The sequence below is a fragment of the Haliotis cracherodii genome, unplaced genomic scaffold (genome assembly GCF_022045235.1).
Source record: "Haliotis cracherodii isolate W230 unplaced genomic scaffold, xgHalCrac1.p SCAF_11, whole genome shotgun sequence".
NCBI classification, from domain to species: domain Eukaryota; kingdom Metazoa; phylum Mollusca; class Gastropoda; order Lepetellida; family Haliotidae; genus Haliotis; species Haliotis cracherodii.
Genome location: NW_027266266.1, coordinates 48,240,225 through 48,260,920, shown reverse-complemented (window position 1 = coordinate 48,260,920; position 20,696 = coordinate 48,240,225). Strand labels below are relative to the sequence as shown.

Below are 20,696 nucleotides of genomic sequence, written 5' to 3'. Positions count from 1 at the left end.
CGCCCTCTACTTCTTCTCAGCAGGCTCAGGCACCACTCTCTCACTAGAACTTTCGGCAGACAAAATAGGACTTTGGTTCAAAAGACAAAAAATAAATTACAACAATATTAAAAAAGCCAACAAAGGATACCAGATAATCTTTCCTAACCGAGAATCTTACAACGCAGCAAATAAAATAACTCAAATATTCCACGTCACGGTAATCAAACAAACACCTAATTGGCAACAATATACACGAGGCGTAATTAGGGTTAACCCAAGGGAAACAACTGAGGACTTACAATTATACTCTCTAGAAGCTAACATAAACCAAGACCAAAACCCTCAACCCCTAATCACCAGCACGCGCAGAATAACCTCAACTAGAAACGGAAAAACGGTCCCAACCTCCATTGTCATAATCAACTTTAAAAAAACCGCTAAATTCCCTGAAGCCCCCAAACACATATCCTTCGGAGCCCACACCAACTTAGAAGTCAAACCCTATATAAAGCAGGTTAAGCAATGTTCAAAGTGCCTCAAATACAACCACGCTGCTTCCCAATGCACCTACCCTAAAACTAAATGTAAAAAATGCGCACAAACAGACTGCCCAGGCACATGCACACCCTGGTGCATCCACTGCAAATCCACCCAACACACCTCACTTTCAAACCAATGCCCACACAGACACACACTCACCCAGCAGGCCAACAAACACATAAACATAGAAACGGCTAAAATCCAAACACGAAAATTTGCTACACCTGCATCTAAACCACTCCTCCCTACACCACACCCAAACACCATCCCACAAACAAACACCACACCCATAACCGACAGCTCTGTCTGGGACCCCTACCGAGAAACCGCACCCACCTCACACACACAAGCAGCCACTCAACCAACCACGAACCCTCCCAAAACATCAACCCCCGCATGCAAAACAAACCTCAAAATGACCACCACAACACGGCCCTCATCCAAGCACCCTACAGCCCATATGGCAACAACGCTCTCCCACAAGCAAGCACAACAACAAAACACAAACACTAAGAAAACATCAGCTACACCCATCCCGCCAACACCTTCACAACCCTCCACATCACATGCCTCCCCCATGGACACTCAACCAGCTAAACCTAATCCAACCCATGACGAAGATTTCTCCACTACTGAGGAAACAATAGACACTACTCCAACTAAAACAAACCAAACTTCCCAACCAGCCAACACCCCAAACCTAAATAACCTCACCTTACTCCTAGCATATATGCATAGTCAAAACTCACCAAAAGCTAGTATGGAATCCTTCCACAAAGTAGCTTTCAATCTAAAATTAACCGATCTTCCCTTCTTCCTCTTTAACCTCCATCTAAAAGAACTCACCGAATAAAATAAAAACTAAAAACTAAATCACCAATCACCCGAAACCAATAATGGAAGGACTAAATATTTTTCAGTGGAACGCCAACGGACTCACCTCCCACGGCCATGAACTAAAAACTAAATTTAAACTAAATAAAGGCCCTCACATTGCTTGTATACAGGAAACCAAATTCTCAAAAAAATCGAAATTCACACTACCTAACTACAACTCAGTTAGAACTGACAGAGCTAAACCGAAAACAAGAAGAGCCGCAGGAGGACTAATCATATTTATCAGGGAAGATATAAATTACGAAGAAATAAAAATAGACACGCCAAACCTAGAAGCCACGGCATTAAAATCACATTAAATAACCGAAACATAAACATCATAAATATTTACCACTGGGCGGAACAAAAAGTCCAACCTGAGGATCTAAACAAACTACTCAAAATAAGCGATAAATCTACTATATTCCTAGGAGACTTTAACGCTCACCATCCTACATGGAGCATAGATGATAAAATAGATAATCATGGCAAATTAATCTCCGAATGGATAGAAACAAACGACCTAGTCCTCCTTAATAGCAACCAACCCACGAGGTACGATAAGATAAACCAAAAAATGTCGGCTATCGACCTAACCATATGCACCGCAGATCTAGCCCAAAGCACTCAATGGGAAGTGCACGACGTCCCGCTAGGTAGCGACCACTTCCCCATAAACATAACCATAGGAAATACAAACGTACCAATCCAAACAGAAAACCAAGAACCAAAATTCCATTACAACAAAGCTAACTGGGACCAATTCCAAGATATCTGCAACGAAGCTAACTTAAACAAAATAGAAAATAATGATCCAGAAACCTATTGTAAAAACCTAACAGACTATATAATAAACGCAGCCAAAACCTCCATCCCCTTCAAAACATCTAAGACAGGCAAACCGACGGTACCATGGTGGAATGAGGAAATAGAACAGACTAGACGAAAACGTAAATCAGCCTTCAATAAAGCAAAACGCGACTACAAATATTTAAACATAGCCCACGAACTAAACCACCAGGTTCAAAAACTAGTCCAAATAGCCAAAAGTAGAGACTGGAAAAAATTCTGCGAAGGTATAAATAACCGTACAGATGCCAGAACGGTCTGGCGCAAAATCCACGCCATTAGAGGCATAAAACGACATAAAAAAAACCCTAACATTAACAACTCAACCAACCCCGCCCAAAAAGCAAATAATCTCGCCAACCACTTTTCGGCCGTTAGCAGTAACAGCAACTTCAGCCAAAAATTCCAAGATAAACTTAAAACAGAAAACAAACCCACAAAAGAACCAAACAATAACAATCTAGAAATAAATCAACCCTACACAATGGAGGAGCTCCTCTACGTAATCCAAAACAGGAAAAAGGGCACAGCCCCAGGATTAGACCTAACCTCTTACCAAATAATTAAAAAACTCCCCCTAAAACTGCTCCAGGCACTACTCAAACTATACAATCTCATCTACCTAAACGGACAGGTTCCTACTCCCTGGAAACAGGCCCTAGTCATACCAATCCCTAAACCTAATAAACCAGCTAATCAAGCTAACTCATATAGACCAATATCCCTAACTTCAAACTCATGTAAAGTAATGGAATCAATGGCTAAAAATAGATTACAACATTACTTAACCCAAAATAACACCATAAACCCAGATCAAAGCGGTTTCACTCCTGGCCGCTCAACCCTAGATAACCTCGCCCGACTAGAACAAGATATTAAGACAGGACAACTAAATAAACAATATACCACAGGCATCTTCTTAGACTTCTCTAAAGCTTTCGACATGGTATGGCACGATGGGCTAATACAAAAACTTAAAAAAATAGGACTCAAAGGTCAGATAATAAACTACATCCAGGACTTCCTAAACAATCGTAAAATAACCGTGTGTATAGACCAAACTCTATCGGACCAATGTCCCCTAGAAAATGGCACTCCACATGGCAGTATCCTCAGCCCCACCCTCTTCAATATAATGATAAACGATCTATTCGAGGGTCTATCCCCTAAAGTAAACACATCAAAATTCGCGGATGATGGAGCCATCTGGATCCGCACAAAAAGCATGAAAATGGCCAAAAATCTACTCCAAAAATCTCTTAATAAAATACAACAATGGGCTGACAAATGGGGCTTCTCCCTTAACTCAGAAAAAACAACAGGAATAGTATTCAAACATAAAAACATGCCTCCCCAATCCTCCAGCTAAACAATCAAACAATCAAATTTCAAAAACAAACCAAATTCTTAGGACTTATTTTCGATGAACATCTCACCTGGGATGCTCACATCCAAAACCTAACAACTAAATGCAGTAAAGACCTAAACACCCTAAGATGCCTAACTGGCTCTAACTGGGGAGCCTCCAAAGATACTCTCCTCTCTCTCTACATATCCCTAATTAGATCAAAACTAGACTACGGCTGCGCCATATACAACACCCTAAACAACTCTCTATCTAAAAAACTTGACTCAATACAATATCAGGCTCTCAAACTCATTACACGCACCCAACATGGCACCTCCTACACCTCACTTCAGGCCTTAACAGGAGAAATGCCACTAAGTCTACGCAGGGAACAGCTAAGCTTAAATTTCTGGGCCGCGTCCCAATCAAACCCTCTCATCCAAAACTTAATAAACCAAAACATCAGCCCTAAAAACCAAGCTCTAGCTCGTAAACACCCCTTACTTACCCCAATATCCCAAAGAATAACAAACTACCTAAATGAACACCAAATTAAAAATCTTAAACAAAACTGCAAACAATCAAATATCTTCACCCCTAAACTTAAAATACCCAAAATAGACACAACACTAGCTAGCCAAATAAATAAACAAACCGACGCAAACATAGCTAAAACTACCACACTAGCATATATACACAAAAATTGGCCAAATTGGTGTCACATTTACACGGACGGATCCTCAGATCCGACCTCCAAACACACGGGTTTCGGAGTCCATACCACACAACCAACTAAAACCACACAATCCTTCCGACTCCCAAATAACCAATCAATAATCACGGCCGAACTAATGGGCATGGCCTCAGCCCTCCACAATCAAGAATCCAAAAACAACCAAAAAATCCTAATACTTACTGACTCCCTAAGTGGACTACAAGCCCTCCAAAACAAAAATACCAAAAACCGACCTAAATTAATAAATCAAATACTTAAAAGTTCCAACGACCTAACAAAAGCAGGCAAACAAATAACCTTCTTGTGGATACCCGCCCACGTAGGATTATACGGTAATGAAAACGCCGATAAAGCAGCCAAACTATCCCTCAAAATCCCAGAAATAAGCTTAAACTTACCCATCTCAAAATCAGAAATTAAAAGTGTAAACAAACAAAAAATCACAAAAAAATGGCATAACCTATATCTAAACTCAAATAGCCAAATCAAAAGAGTGCTCAGCAAACCACTAACCAAACCAAAAATTCTCCATCCATCAAAAAAAATCGACAGAGTAATCACTAAACTCCAAACAGGACACACCAACCTAAATAACCACCTAAAAAAATTTAAAAAACACACTACAGGTAACTGCCCACACTGCAAACAACCAGAAACCCCAGAACACGCACTCATCCACTGCACACACTACCTAACACATCGAACCGCATTACAAACCACCCTCAATCTAAACAAGGCTCTCACTCTAGAAGCAATACTAAACCCACAAAATAAACTAGAAAACTTCAAGGCCTTAGGCGTATTCTTAATAAAAACGGAACTAATAAAACGCATATAAAACCATAATAACCTACCAAATCAAAATCACATAAACAAACAATCATCCACCATACCCAGCTCCCTTAGTTCTCCTCCCCAACCCCATCGGCATCTATTCCAAATCTCAAAATTCCCAAATTCTATATAAGCAACCCCTAAAGCCCCCTCTTGGGTTGCACAGACCACCCTCGCCCCTTTCGGAAACACATTAAATGGCCTGGCCGGGCCCGTGTGCGAAATACGCATCAGTCGGAAAGCGCACGTTAAATCTCCAAAGTAAGTAAGTAAGTAAGTACTTTGTAAATCACTTGCTTGATAACGGTGTTAGAACCTACACCGAAACGTCGCTCTTAATTGTAATAAAGAAGTTGTTCATCTATAAATTCTTATCCTTACTTACAACATTATTATGGCGGCACCGAAGTCCATGTGACTACCGTTGTTCCCGATATTTAATGTCACTAAGAGTCCCTTAAAGATTGCAAATTATAATACTGACACCCCATGTGTGATCTACCAAGGTCCAAACATGTTTCAGCATATTTATAGGGAAACTCCACTTCCCCGTTCAATTGACAGAACGTACTTGTAGTCACTCACTTGTTCACTTTCCTACTACATTGTATGTCATTCTGATTTTTCATTTGACACGGGTGGCCCAGTCGTCTAAGGAGCCTCGATTCGCTGTGCAGAGTTGCGTCCCTTGGGCGCGCCTGAAACCTATGATTGTGGGTTCGAATCCCGGTTCGCCCCGATTATGTTTCTAGTTTTTTTCAGCACCATACCTGTGCTCGTGAGTTTCACCGAAGTGGTAAACGTCTGAGACCTGCATCTCTTCGGGCTTTCCTCCCACATTAAGGTGACACGTCGGGATATAACTGTTTTATACTGTTAAAAGCGGCGTTAAACCCAACTCACTCTCTCACTTTGGGGTTCAAGGCTTGTGACACAATGACTGTTACTGTTCCCGCAATGCACAGATAGTGTATTAACAACTTGAAGTTGGGTGTTCGTTTGTTTCGAGTCCAATGAAATCTGTTTCAGTTAGTATTCTCTAATATTGATGTTTTGTAAGTGAGATCAATCGCTATGTCAAAACCGTGCCATCAACAAATATAAACAATTCCTCAGATTTTGCTAAATCAATATGCACAAGTCGGGGCTTTTAAACTGATCTATCGGAAGGTTTCAGCTGTTAACGTATGAATTACTGCTTTCACTGTCACTGAAAGGTTCGCGATCACCTCACTAGTAGATACACACGAAACAACCAATATCGAATTGCTTTGTCATGTCCATGTTTATGATGTTTCCAAGTCAACTGAAAATGTGTTGTGGTGAGAGAGACAAAAGTTAGACGAGTAAACCTTTTATCGCAGTGGGATGTTTCCTGTTGTCGACGTATAAATGATATCTCGGGACTTTATTCTGGACAAGAAAATAATATTTTCATATTCAAAGATTGTAGATTGTTTACTTACACTTAATTTGACTTACAACGAACTTGGTTCAATATTAACATAAGCATGTACAACTTAACTAAGCTCGATTAATGGTGACTAGGAAATTTGACAAATTATATCCCGCAGAAGATGTGTGTGTACGTAATGTGTTGTTGTTGTATGACCAATAACATTTCTATCATTCAAGAAGCTGACAATTAAAGTTTCTGAGTACTACGATATGCCCTTATCTCTCTCTCTCTCTCTCTCTCTCTCTCTCTCTCTCTCTCTCTCTCTCTCTCTCTCACACACACACAGACACAAACGCACAGACACACACAGAAACGCAAACACACACAAACACAAACAAAGACACACACACACACACAGAAACACAAACAAACACACACAGTAACACAAACACACTCACAGTAACACAAACACACACATACAGAAACACAAACTCCCTCACAGTTACACAAACACACGCACACAGAAACACAAACACATACACAAAGAAACACACACAGAAACACAAACACACATACACACACAGAGAGAGAGAAACACAAACACACATACACACACACACACAGAGAGAAACACAAACACACACACACAAAGGTATGGAACTACGATGGGAAGTAACGTCATACAATATAGTATGATTCAGATATACGTTGTAAAGAACACCACTTTAACACATGTAAACATATGGATGAGGTTAGAGCTCTGCTATCTCACGTTTACAAGGCCACCGAGATGGGATAGCTCTGGCTGGGAGAGTTTGCTAGTGGCAGATTGCACAGAAAGAGTGAGTGAACTCGTCATCACTTAGCTGTGAGTAGGAGGAGACGAACTCTCAGCTATGTTTACCGACGGGATCGATCTTCGATATAAGAATCACTTCTATCAAGAAACATTCATCAACTGATTTATTAATAGTTAAAAGTGGCGGCAATGAAATAAACAAAACCCTTACATGTGAAAACCGAATCTCATTGATATTAATTAACTGTAAATAATTGTTAACTTCACTGTCCTTTAACGTCAAATGAAAGGTTACAATACTAGTTTGCTTATTCTGACAACCTTCTCATGATCAGCATAATATCATAAACATCAAACAATTACAGTGTGTGACTGTCAGTTTTCATGACCTGAAATTCGTGTTGCCAAATAGATTAATATCTTCCATAAACAGAAGGTATCACGAGTTTCTTAATATTCTGCCTTTAGCTCAAATTCCTTTTTTTCCCCGCGCTCAAATTATCTGTATAGATTTCTGAACGTTTTATTCGTAACCTGGTTGCTCTTCAGCTAATAACCTCAGTAATGCAATAGTTACATCGTTTGAATATTATCACAAAGGAAAGGAAACTGCGTTTTAAGTAAAATATAGTTTAAGATAGAACCACTAGAGGCAGATTAAAAAAATATTAAGTGAACAAAAGAGACATAACCCATTTTTCGATTCTCACTTTATTTTTAGCCTGTGTTTATGAATCATTATCAACTAGTGAGGATACCAGGTGATGAGCGTATCACGCCCCGCCGGTTCCATATGTCACAAATACATGCAATAGCAATTACATTGTTCACCTAAAAAAAACCCACATGGTACAAGTCAAAATATGGAATTTCATCAGACATTATTTTTGTCACGGATGCTGCAACTTTGGAAATGTCCTCCACATGTCAACATTAAAACATTTTGAAGGCTTTACTGAGGCCTTGAATGTTATAACCTTGATCAAACAACTACTGAGTAAGTGTCGTATGACGCTCTTTGAAATCATGGTGGAAAGAGCATGCCCGTTTGTACCACAAAGGTTGTGAAATGTAGGTACAAAAGGCTGTAGGGAAGGGAAAGTAGACAATTGGAAAGTTGAAGTCACAACTCTTGTCATACAGTCTTGTAGAGAGTGTTTTGTCACTTTGAATCTTTATCTATAAAACAAATGAAGCGGTCTCACTGGTCTCTTTTATGTCTAGTTCAGATGGGTGAATCAGTGGAAGTTACCAAACGACACCAGACCTTGGGTGATGCATTTTGTTTATTCAAGTAAAAGTACAACTCTTTTGATCATTATATTTATTCATTTTATACTCACACTCTTTATATATTTTTATGTCAACCAAATGTTACTTAGTCTGCGATAGTCAAAACATCATACAAAAAAAAAAAAAAAAAACTTCAAATGTTACAGTACACTGCATGTGATTGTTGTTTCTCGCATATTCTCCCTTATTTTTCTTGGTTTGTGAACACTAGATCCATGTTGGTTTTTCCAAAGTTGTAAATATCTGCAGCATACGCCCCTTCATACTTTTCTCCAACATTTAGCGAACATGGTGTGAAATAGAACTGAGATACAAGTATGTTAAAAGTGGCATTAACCTCATATGTCAAGCATATTTGCATTCTTGTGACAGCCCATGACTTGGGGGTAAAAGCAATAACTCTTCTCCATATCGCACACGTACAGCAACGTGTTAAGCTTATTGACATGTAAAAAAGCTTTCAACTTGAGAAACCACACTATTAAAAATTGTACACGTAAAACTGTCTAACTGATTTATTCCTCATTCCGTTATTCACAGGTAACAATTTTTTGAATTAATCGCTTTGTCAGCCATCAAGAACTACCTGACCAAGTACCCTATCTGCAATGAACAGTTTGATGAGGCCTCCCATCTCCCCCGCCGAATCCCTTGCTGTTTACAGTGTGTATGTCATGACTGTCTCCAGAAGATCTACAAGGAAACAGACAAGACGTTGCTTTGTCCAATCAGTCGCCACAATCATCAACTTCCTAATGGAGTCGAGTCCCTTCCAAGCGAGCCTCTCATTCTGAAAACCCTTGACGATCTGAAGATCCACAAAGGTCCCCGCTTGCTATGTAGAGATTGTCCGGACAACAACCAGGCTGTGGCCAGATGTGATAACTGCTGTGTGTTCATGTGCACAGAGTGTAAACCATCACATGACCGACACAGGTTATCTAGACATCACACGACAGTTACCTTTGAGGAGCTGAAAGGTCGACCTGTCAGACCTGTTTGCATCAGTGTAGTCAGCATCAACAACCACAGCAATTCTACTGCAAGACTTGTGACAAGATTATATGCGTGTCTTGCACTGTGCTAGATAACGATAAAGGGGAGGGACACAACGTTGTATCTGTAGCTGAAGCAAACCAGGACAAGGCACAGTCTACTGATGACACTTTGGCCAGGCTCGAAGTGAAGACAAATAAACTAGAAACAGAAACGGAACTGACGAAAACGTTAAAAGCCATCATAGTATCAACAGAAGCTGCAAAGCAGGAAATCAATCAGTCTTTTGGCAACCTGTTTGTTAACATACAGGCAAGAAAAGCCATTCTGTTGGCAGATGTTGAGGAGAAATCCACAAAATCACGTAAACTAACAGAAGAGGCCCAGGAGTCAACCCGGACATTGCTGACTGAACTGAAATCTTCCACTGAATATACAAAACAGATGAGGAAGAAAGCTGACCAGATAGAGGATCTACAACTGATGTTGTCTTCTGCTGGCTCCTTGAACACCTTGTTGGAGGAGTCACCAAAGGAAGTTGGGTTCTTCAGAGCAGGTGTCAGTTTTGTCCCTACCAACTTTAACCACCTAATAACTTCCATCAAGTCGACAGGATTGGTCAGGTCTGTCACATTCTCCCCAACACAGAGACCTAGCTATCTCACACCATCACTCTGGATCCTGCAGAGGTACCTGAAGGTAGGTTTGAGATGCATTATTGGGTCACTTTTGTAAATGGCCATATGAAAAAACTTCTTGAATGTGAAAAATAATGCCTGTATGACAAAAGACATTTTAAAAGAATTTTGTTTCTTAATGAGAAACAAATTGTTTATTTAGTCGTCTGTACATAGATCACACATGTAATGGGAGAATGTTACTCTATAATTTCTCACTGAAACTGGGGGCAGTCGGGTAGCCTAGTGGTTAAAGCGTTCGCTCGTCACGCCGAAAACCCGGGTTCGATTCCCGACATGGGTACAATGTGTTAAGCCCATTTCTGGTGTCCCCCATCGTGATATTGCTGGAATATTGCTAAAGCGGCGTAAACCCATACTCACTCACTGAAACTGTCGATAAATGCAGAGATTGAAATGTTGTGTATACAGGTCTTTTCATAACTTTTCTAATGCGTTTTTGATGAAGGTGATCAGGTTTGGTTTCATAGTAGTTGATCAGATATGTAGTCGCCTGTCGATACTGTAAGGGTAACGCTATTTTAACTGACAAAGGAAGGCAGTTGAAAAGACCGAGGATTTCTGTAATGATAATGCCCTGAAAAAGAGCATTACCGTTATTAAAGCTAAAATGGATGGAATTTGGTATCAAATTAAACGAAACAAAATTATCGGTTTTGAAACATTTACTGCCATCAACACAAATGTCACTGACCAACTTACAAATATTGAAACGTCATAGAGCAAACCAGATGACGTCACCTAACAACGGGCCCGTCGTCGAGCAATATGAGGGCATTATCAAGTTACAGTGGCCCGCTGATTTATGATAACATGCGGGCGGTTTAATGATAATGTAATCCATTTTCTTAGCTATAATATTTGTTTGTGGTAACATATACGGGTGTTATTTACTTTCAGTGGCTGACGTGGACAAGAGAATTTCTGGAAATGAAGAACAGGTTACAAGTGAGTCGTTTAAGAACGGTACACATACAGAACGCAATGCACCACTGGACGCATGCGCACACTGAGTGCTGAATTATGAGTAATGTTTTCAGTCATGTCAGTGTATGAGCTACCGTTGGCTTGTCACAGATCTAGAAACTCGAATTCGAGCCTTAAACAGTTAATATGCAATTGACTTGCATTTCCTTATGTTTGTGTCCTGACACCAGTGGGACAGGATACTCGCATCTTTCGCGAACACCTATCATACCTATGACTATGTATATAGAAAGGATGATCATGGCTTAAAGAATATGTGAAAGAAATCAGATTCTTAAATATATTCAGAAAAAGTGCTATTGTATTTTAGAATTGATGCTGTCGATGATTGTTGCTGTGTCCAACTGGGTGCTTAAAGAACTGCTTGTTGCCATGTGTTGCATTGGCTGTTACTTGGGTTATAGGCCTCGTCTCCAATTATGTAACTTACTCTACGTAGTGGCTATACATTTCTTTTTGCGTAAATGTATATTTGGTTAGTTACAAATGATTATCTCATTTACAGGTAAAGTCATTACTTTAGTGAGATACATGTTGAGCTAAAATGTGAAGCAAACGTTTACCTTTTGAGGCATATATGAAAATCATATCATTATATTCCATCAAAATGTTTGTGTCAACACAGGTCCGACCCTGGTGTGGGACACCAGCCCAGCCAGCGACAACGTCACTATATCCGGATCTGTAATCACTAATACCAAGCCAGATCCTCCTCAACCAGACACCGGGTGTCGCATACATTCAGAGAGACGTGTACTGGCGTCACGTCCACTATTCATCAGGCGAGGTCAGCTTATTTGGTAAGTGCCATCGTTAATATGTCTAGCATGTTTCTATATTTCAATTTCCAAAGGATAGGAAATATCACTTTTAAAGATAGGAGGGCCTGGATTAGTGCATTCAGAAAACACGTGACATGATTGTGTCACCTATGTATCGCCTTATAACGAAAAAAAGATAGTAGAAGTGTTACATTTGTAACTGCAGTCAAGCTAAAGGCATGATTAGATCCGGGAAGTCGTTCTGACTCGGATCTCATTTATTCCATTGCTGTGATTTCAAGGTGTCGAATTTACTTGGCAACCTGGTGATGTGGCATGGGCCTGACAAGGCTGATTTATGACGCTAAATTGAGTAGCAACATAGTTATACAATGACATCATGGACATATAAACGTTTTGACAGTAGAGCCACTCAAAGTTCTTAAAACGTACTTACACTTTATTGGGTGGGGGGTATTGAATAAACTTTACCGTTGGATGATAACTATGGGGTTTAGTTTGTATGTTTTTCATTTCAATTTTGCGTTCATGCTTATATCAATCAACTAATGAGCGATGCAAAAGTTATGAATGAAGACTTGTTTTGACAGATAAATTAGCCGAGTGTCTCATGGCAGTGTACATTGAGAGAGGGAGAGAGTTGGCCAATTAGTGGTTTTGCCGAGGAGGGTATGTCCGAAAAGGAAGAGCAACCTGGGGGGAATTAGGGCTGCTTATTTCATTTTGGGGCAATTTTGGAATTTTGAAGAATGCCGTGCTATAGTTGGGGGATCTAAGGGAGTTGGTGTGGTTGTAACTTACTTTGGATTTTTTATATACTCAAAAAAAAATTATTCTGTTTTAGGGTTTTATCATGGTCATATGATGATTTTGTAGTTTATTAGATCGGCCTAGTAGGCCTGTTTTAATTAGGAAAATGCCCAATGCCTTGAAGTTTTGTAGGTCGTTTAGTGGGTTTAGAAGTGTTGCCAGAGAGATTTGGTTGTTACAGTTTATTTGGGATTTGAGGGTTGTTTTGTGTTGATGTTGGTGTGTGCAGTGTAATAGTGCGTGTTCAGGTGTTTCTATATATTAGGTTACAGTGAGGACATTTACCTGTTTGGTGTTTTCTGATTTTGTGTAGGTGAGAGTTTAGTTTAGTGTGTCCTGTCTGTAATTTGCTTATTGCCCTGTCGATTTTTTGGGATTGATGGTATTTTGAGTGGCTTTTAGAGAACCTGTTTTAGTTTACAGTTTGATTTTTCTAATATTAGTTTTGCCACTTTGGTAGGATTTACTCTTTGTGATACTTTAAATCTCGGTTTTGAGATATCGATTAGTGATGCCTTGGCTACTTTGTCGGCGTGTTCGTCACCAAACACTCCGACGTGGGCAGGGATCCATACGGATTATATTTCTCTACCTAGATTGCGGAGTTTATTGGAGCTTTTGGGTTTCATTTGACTTAATTTAGGTAGAGTTTTGTGTTTTTGTTTTTAATATCTTGGAATCCATTAGGTGAGTCAGAGTGGATCGGGTTGTTATGGTGTTTAATAATTGGGGGTTAGAGCTGTGGCCATCCCAATTAATTCGGCCGTGAAAATTGATTGATATAGCCTATAGCATTTGTATACAGTGTACAGTGACTGCAGTATAGTTCTTTACAGTTTGTGACAAACGGTATTTCTGTTTACAAACACAGGTTAGCTTTTTGCCCCCGTCAGTTGTTCTCTCCTAGGTCCGCACGCGGGATATGTATAGACTTTCTAGATCTCGTATATTCACCCTCCAGACTTCGTTAAATCCTTCACGATTGTTTCGCTACTGTAGTGGTCACGGTCGAAACTCAGGTTTCGTCAGTGAGTGGGTTCGGGCCTTTGTCGGTCTAGATTCTGACTTAGTCTGGTTGTACGGAACTAAATCCGTAGTTACTAGGGTTTGTAATACTGAGTTTTGCTAGTTAATCTAGATTCATTTTAGGGATAAGCTCCCGGTGTTTATTTCCCCTTTCATGAGAGTGTGGAGTTAATTGATGCAGGTGTTAATTGGTCGCAGCCGACGTAGTTGGCAGTCGACGAACCGGGTCCTTATTTGTCAAAGTGTTGTTCTAGCTACCTTCCTTTTTATTGCCGTAATACAGTTGTTTGGCTAAGACTAGGTTGTATATTTGCTCCGAGGAGCCATTCTTCTGGTACTATGCCTGTATCAAATATAATATCAAATAATTTATTATACACTTGGATAAATAAATCAATAGTATATTTCAAATATTCATTTAGGATTTCATCTCTTCCCGGCGATTTATTTTTCTTAAGATTCGAAACTGCCTTCGTAATTTCTGCTATTGTTATTTCCTTGCAAATTCTTGCAGTTCTATATCAGAGTCCATTTCTGGAGATGTACTAATGTTTTTAAAAAACGTAAAGAAAGAGTCAAGATCAATTCCCCCTGGTTTCGTTTTTTTCTTAAATTTATTCAGTAACTTCCAATAATCTTTACTGGACTTTGTGCGCATATTTTGCATCGTTTTCTGCATATTAAAACGGTACAGTTTGACATACTTATTCATAACCTTCTTATATTCTTTGCTGGCCATCAGTAACGATTTCCTAATTTGCTCCGACTTATGTCTACCATGCATTCGTCTTGCCAAATGATAATTCTTTCGAGCCGTTTTACAAATTCTTCCAAACCATGGTTTATCCCCAGTTTTAGGTATATAATTAATAGGTCTGTAAAGATTATCTGATATTTGTAATGACGAAATTTGTAACCAAAATTATTTGTGTGTTTATCTTTATTAACCCGTTTAGGGCTTATGCTTCCAGTTTTGAAAACATCTAGTACACTAAGATCTCTCTTATATACACACCATCAAGACCAAAATATTCGCTGAGGAAGACATCAACTTCAACATAGTCAACAAGTTCGGCCGTTCGAGCATTAAAGTCGCCTGTTAAAGTTATCAGTTCAGAACATGATCGTTGATAGACAACTTCTCTTGTCAATTCAGCCCAGATATCTTCTTGTGCGAATGGAGAGTTCTCGGGTGGTAGATAGACACAGCCAAGAATTAAGTCACTGTCAGTTTTCATAAGTTCTTTCGATACACTACACCAAAATACATATTCGCAGGCAGGTAGCAGGTAATACATGTATATGTTTTCTTATTAGATCACTAATAATAAACGCTTTAGATTTAGCTTTAGTTGACTGTTTTCTATTATTGTAATACACACTATATCCAGGTAAGTCTATTAAGTCATGATTGTCAAGTTCTGTCTCACAAACACCAATAATCTGGTTACTATTGATCATTTGAACGAATTCTGGGTAATTCAATTTTGGTAACAGGCCACCAACATCTAAAGCACAGTATTTCGGGGTGTCAGTTATGTCGACATGGTTATTACGTAAGTTTTCCAACTTTTCAAGGCCCGGTTGCAATTGACATCCCTATACCGGTTTCTGACTGGTCCGTGCTTCACGAGGTTGGGTGGATGGGAGCACGCGTTCATTGTTGACAAACAATCTATCACGTGCGAGATACACTCTATTGTTTTTATCTTCTTTGGCCTTACGGTAGAGAGGCATAAGCTGTCGACGAACCTCTAGTACTTCTGGTGGGTATTGGTCATTGATGCCATATGTTGGGCCTTTTAGAGCCTTTGCAGAGTCTTTAACAAGGTATTTGTCGTTGCGATACAAGAATGAGGCAATAATCCGATGCATAAGGTCCGTTTGGCGTTTTTAGCGGGGGTATTCGGTTTAGTAGAAGCCATGTCTATATCACTAACGCTTGTATTGTATTCGCTTGTATTTGTAGGGCTGTCTGGGTGTTTGCCAGTACGTGGTCTTGTCGCAGTGTACTCTTGTTGAATTGATGATTTCCGCTTTTTGGGGTGTTTCTTATGCTTGCGACCACTCATTTAGATGACGCGTCAACGACCGTAGGAGGCAAATCCGCACTGTCAACAAATGTCCCCGCCTTGCACGTGCTTCACGTCGTATCAGGCAAACTTCAAAGCACGTGGTGTGACGATATCAAATATAAACTCAAAACCTTCACTATTTTAACGGTGGAATGTTAAAGTCTGTGAATACACACTCGCGATATCACCAGTACATACTGTGTATCACTTTCTTGTTTGAGGTGGGGAGATAGAGGGTCCACGTCCAGTCACGCTTGTCCGTTTTCACCTTGGTCGTCACTTGGTCTTCAGACAAATTAGAATAAATGTAGATATTTTCCTGCGCTAATTCTATTAGGTGTTTACCAGAAACAGTAGGTTGGTTGGTACGGCCACTTTATGTTACTAATTTGACAATATAGTCACGAGTTCGGAGTAACATGCGGAGCTCCGACCAACACGTCCACTCGCCTCAGTGTCAGTGTATCCAGAACCCAGTTAACCAAGGCAGCTGGCATCTGTGGAGAGTGTGAGCAGCTGGAGAAAAGGCGAGTAACTCAAAGTGATTAATTAATTGGAGGAATTTTAATAACACACAGAATCGCAGATGTTTCTATCGTACATTTGATGGTGAATGTGAACGAAGCCGTGCAGAATGCCTTACAGCGATTGTCTTCTGAACACACAGTGAGCTCAGGTAAATTTATTAATGATGATATTTTCATTCATTCGTGCAATAGATATGGCAATCATGAGCACTGACTTTATATGTGTTCGAAATAGAACATTTGGAAGAAATAACATTTACTTACAAGACTAGTACACAACAAAGCCATTAAGTGAATATTAAATAAATTTATTCACAATATCACAACATCAAATCCTATATATATTTAATGCAACAGGTTTAAAGCCTTCAAAATTGTAAAATCATTATTATAAAATACAGCATGTTTATATATGTGTGTCACTATCCCTCTCATGTCAAATACACAATGTATAATAAAAAACTGTAATTTAAAATTACTAAAATGTACATCCTACGTGGTGGATTTGCTCTTACATAATTACTTAAGAACTAATTCATATTTTAAGATACGTATTAAGTATTAAATAGTTAAATAGCTTTTCTGAATAATTGAACACCTTTACATCAACCGCACTTAACTGTTGACCACTTGTTTTTGTTCTGTATTAATGTATATATGTATTGTAATATGTATGTATATAACACGTCCTGTTTTAATTCTGGAAACCCAATAGTCCAGAAACTCTACAGTCTTTGGGGCGGTCGGGTAGCCTAGTGGTTAAAGCGTTCGCTCGTCACGCCGAAGACCCGGGTTCGATTCCCGACATGGGTACAATGTGTGAAGCCCATTTTCGGTGTCCCCCGCCGTGATATTGCTGGAATATTGCTAAAAGCGGCGTAAAACCATACTCACTCACTCTACAGTCTTTGCCAGGTCTCGGTCAAGGGTATTTAAAAAAATCATCATGCTGTTTTCATGGACCATACCAAGGAAGAAAAAATGAAAAAAACTACTGTTCAAAAACTCAATATTTACACTATGTCGTCCATGGGCCTGCCCATTGGCGAAGTGTGTCCCATGTACCTGCCCATGGATAGGGCGAGAATATTTTCATTTACTCAAAACTCTTGTTTATGTTTCGCAAACACATAAATGTGCTTTTTTTCAAGTATCATAACACGAAATGTAACACATTTCATCCTAATTCAACGATTTTAGAGCGATATTGAAATATTTCGCCCATTGGCGAGAAAAAGTATGGCCAATGGGGGAGAATATTTTCCTTTGCTCAAAACTCGTGTTTTAGGGTCGAAAATACTTAAAGGTGTTCTTACAAATTTCATGTCATATAATTTAACTCATTTTAACTTAATTCAACTATTTCATAGCGTTACTGAAATATTTCGCCCATAGCCAAGGGTATTTTCCTTTGCTCAAAACTCGTGATTATGCTTCACAAATATATGTTCTTAGAAGTTTCATGTTATGTAATTTAACCCATATCTACAAGCATGACACATGATTCGACTCATTTTTTATATTCAACTAATTTGGGCGTTATTAAAATATTTCGCCCATGTTTTCGTCAGTCCCTTTAGAACATTAACTAATTGTGTGCAAAGTATATTGTATCATGTGAAATATACTTTATATATCATTACATTACTATTTAAAAAGGGCCTTTGGTTGGATGTTTCCTTTATAGAAGTTTTACAAATTTCACCTTTTGTACATATTGTAACGATCTTTAATGAACCCGGCCTAAACTCTTAAAACGTTTGGATAGTTTATCATATGAATTCATGCGCGTCTACTCCAATTCATTGGCGTTATTTTCCACAACATTAAAGTTTAGTTATTTTCTTTTTCATTTCCCATTTTATGTCTCGTTGTAACGATCATAATGAAACACACTGAAAAATTAAGCGACACTAGGCATTGAACATACAGGTACACGTACGCGTATTTTAATTTCATCACATAACGTCTGGGTGAATATCTCACATTCTAACGAAATCTCGAAATAATTGTTTAATTATATGCGGTGTCGAACCGACCAATGGGAATTATGTTTAAAGGCGATTGGGGAAAACTTGAGTGAATATTTTGACACGAAAGCAACTTCTTAATGCATTGCCACTTTTGGTATGAAAAATGGGAACAGTTCAGAAAAAAAACAGCCTACATGTACGTGTGAATAAACAGTTATTGCTGTGGGCAAATACCTAGCCTGAATATAATATATATTTGTTTTGTGGATACATGTATTTGTTTGATAGGTATTACATAGTTTCGTTAATATGTGGAAATATCAAGCACAACGACACAAAAAGTTTATGAAAGATGAATTGGTGCCTTGATATATTGAACGAGAACGAATCTTGTATTTTCTTCGCGATCCAGATGTGTATCATCGTTTAATGGGTCATTCATTAAAAATATGCTTTGAGGCGATATCGTCCGTCTCGCGTGAACTACCATCCCACCCTGTCAGTAAGAGTTATGTAATCGGTACACAAATATCTTTGATGTGGTGTCAGTGTGGAAGGAGTTTGAATTACGTCCGCCACTGGCCACAGAAATCCTCAACGTATAGTAACAAACGACAAGGCCAATGCCGTACTCATAATCTTGTGTCGCACGTAACAACGTCTGTCAATCTGTCTGCTACAGTTACCATACCATCATCCCTGTCACAACTGGCGTATTAACCGCATATTCAAAATATTAAGTGTAAAAAGTTCGTTAACAGACTAACGCATGTCGTTTTCAGTCCGCTTATTTAATGAAAATACAGCAACAGCACATTACATTCCTTATATCAACTAACGGCCCTGTTTGTGAAAATATGCACTAGATAATAGATTTAAAGACAAATAGAATCAATTTTAAGACTGCATAGACCATAAAACGGAATCAAATATGCCTTGGTATCATCTCTTGTGTATTAGATGATGGTAATGACCTGAAATGTTATAACGTTAGATTAGGAAGGAGGAACATAAAAGTGTTTTATAATACTTGGGAACATGAGTGAGTGAGTATGGTTTTACGCCGCTTTTAGCAATATTCCAGCAATATCACGGCGGGGGACACCAGAAATGGGCTTCACACATTGTACCCATGTCGGGAATCGAACCCGGGTCTTCGGGGTGACGAGCGAACGCTTTAACCACTAGGCTACCCGACCGCCCCCTTGGGAACATGAGCATTAAGATGTAGCAACATAAACATGCATGAAATGATATAGGGAAAATGGTGAAAACAAATTGAAATAGTGTTTAATAAAACATTATTGCACTAAACAACTTGCAAAAGCAATGCCCAAAACTGAGAGGCACAAATAACGCGTACTCAAATTTAAGTGTCAATATTTTTTTACTGAAATGAAATATACAAATGACAATCAATACAAATGACTAATTAAAGAGTACAGTTACTGTGTGACAAAGAATTAATGTCTATGAAAATGACGTCAAAGGCGAGTGGTGTCAATAACGAGTGTGTCCTCCTTGTGCAGCAATGCACGCTTGAAGCCGGCGAGGCTTTGAGAGAGACAGTCGACGAATTGCAGCCCGAGGAATACGTCTCCAATGATGCAGAAGACCTTGAGTCAGTTGTGGAACCATCTGTGGAGGATTTTGTTGACGTCGGACACGGCGGCCAAGTTCATCCCACAAATGTTCTATAGGGTTCAAATCGGGAGACCTTGAAGGCCAGTCCAAAACATTAACGTTGTTCTGCAAGAAGGCATTTGTCATCCTGGCAGTGTGAGGTCTTGCATTGTCATGTTGAAAGACATGGCGACTTAAACCACGTTGAGTCAGTAATGGCAGCAGAACAGGCTGTAGAACGTTGTCGATGTAACGTCTGGCATTAAGGTTCCCCTGAATAACAACAAGATCCTAGCGGACATTTGCATTGATTGCTCCCCAAACCATAACACCTCCACCTCCAAACCGATCACGTTCAATAACACATGGTTGTGAAAATCGTTCATGTTGGCGTCGGTATACACGTAAACGTCCATCAGGGTAGCTGACTGTGAAACGTGATTCATCAGAATTAACAACTTGTCTCCAATCTCTACCACCGAGATTACCTCCACCAGCTACCCATCGCTGCCGTGCTAGCCTGTGTGCATGAGTCAAGATTTG

At 39.3% G+C, this 20,696-nt stretch overlaps 1 pseudogene; it reads left to right on the top strand.

Annotated features, from left to right (window-relative positions):
- LOC139455151 (tripartite motif-containing protein 42-like) overlaps positions 1-12,771 on the top strand; it is a 28,650-nt pseudogene extending 15,879 nt beyond the window's left edge.
- Positions 12,772-20,696: the final 7,925 nt, after the last annotated feature.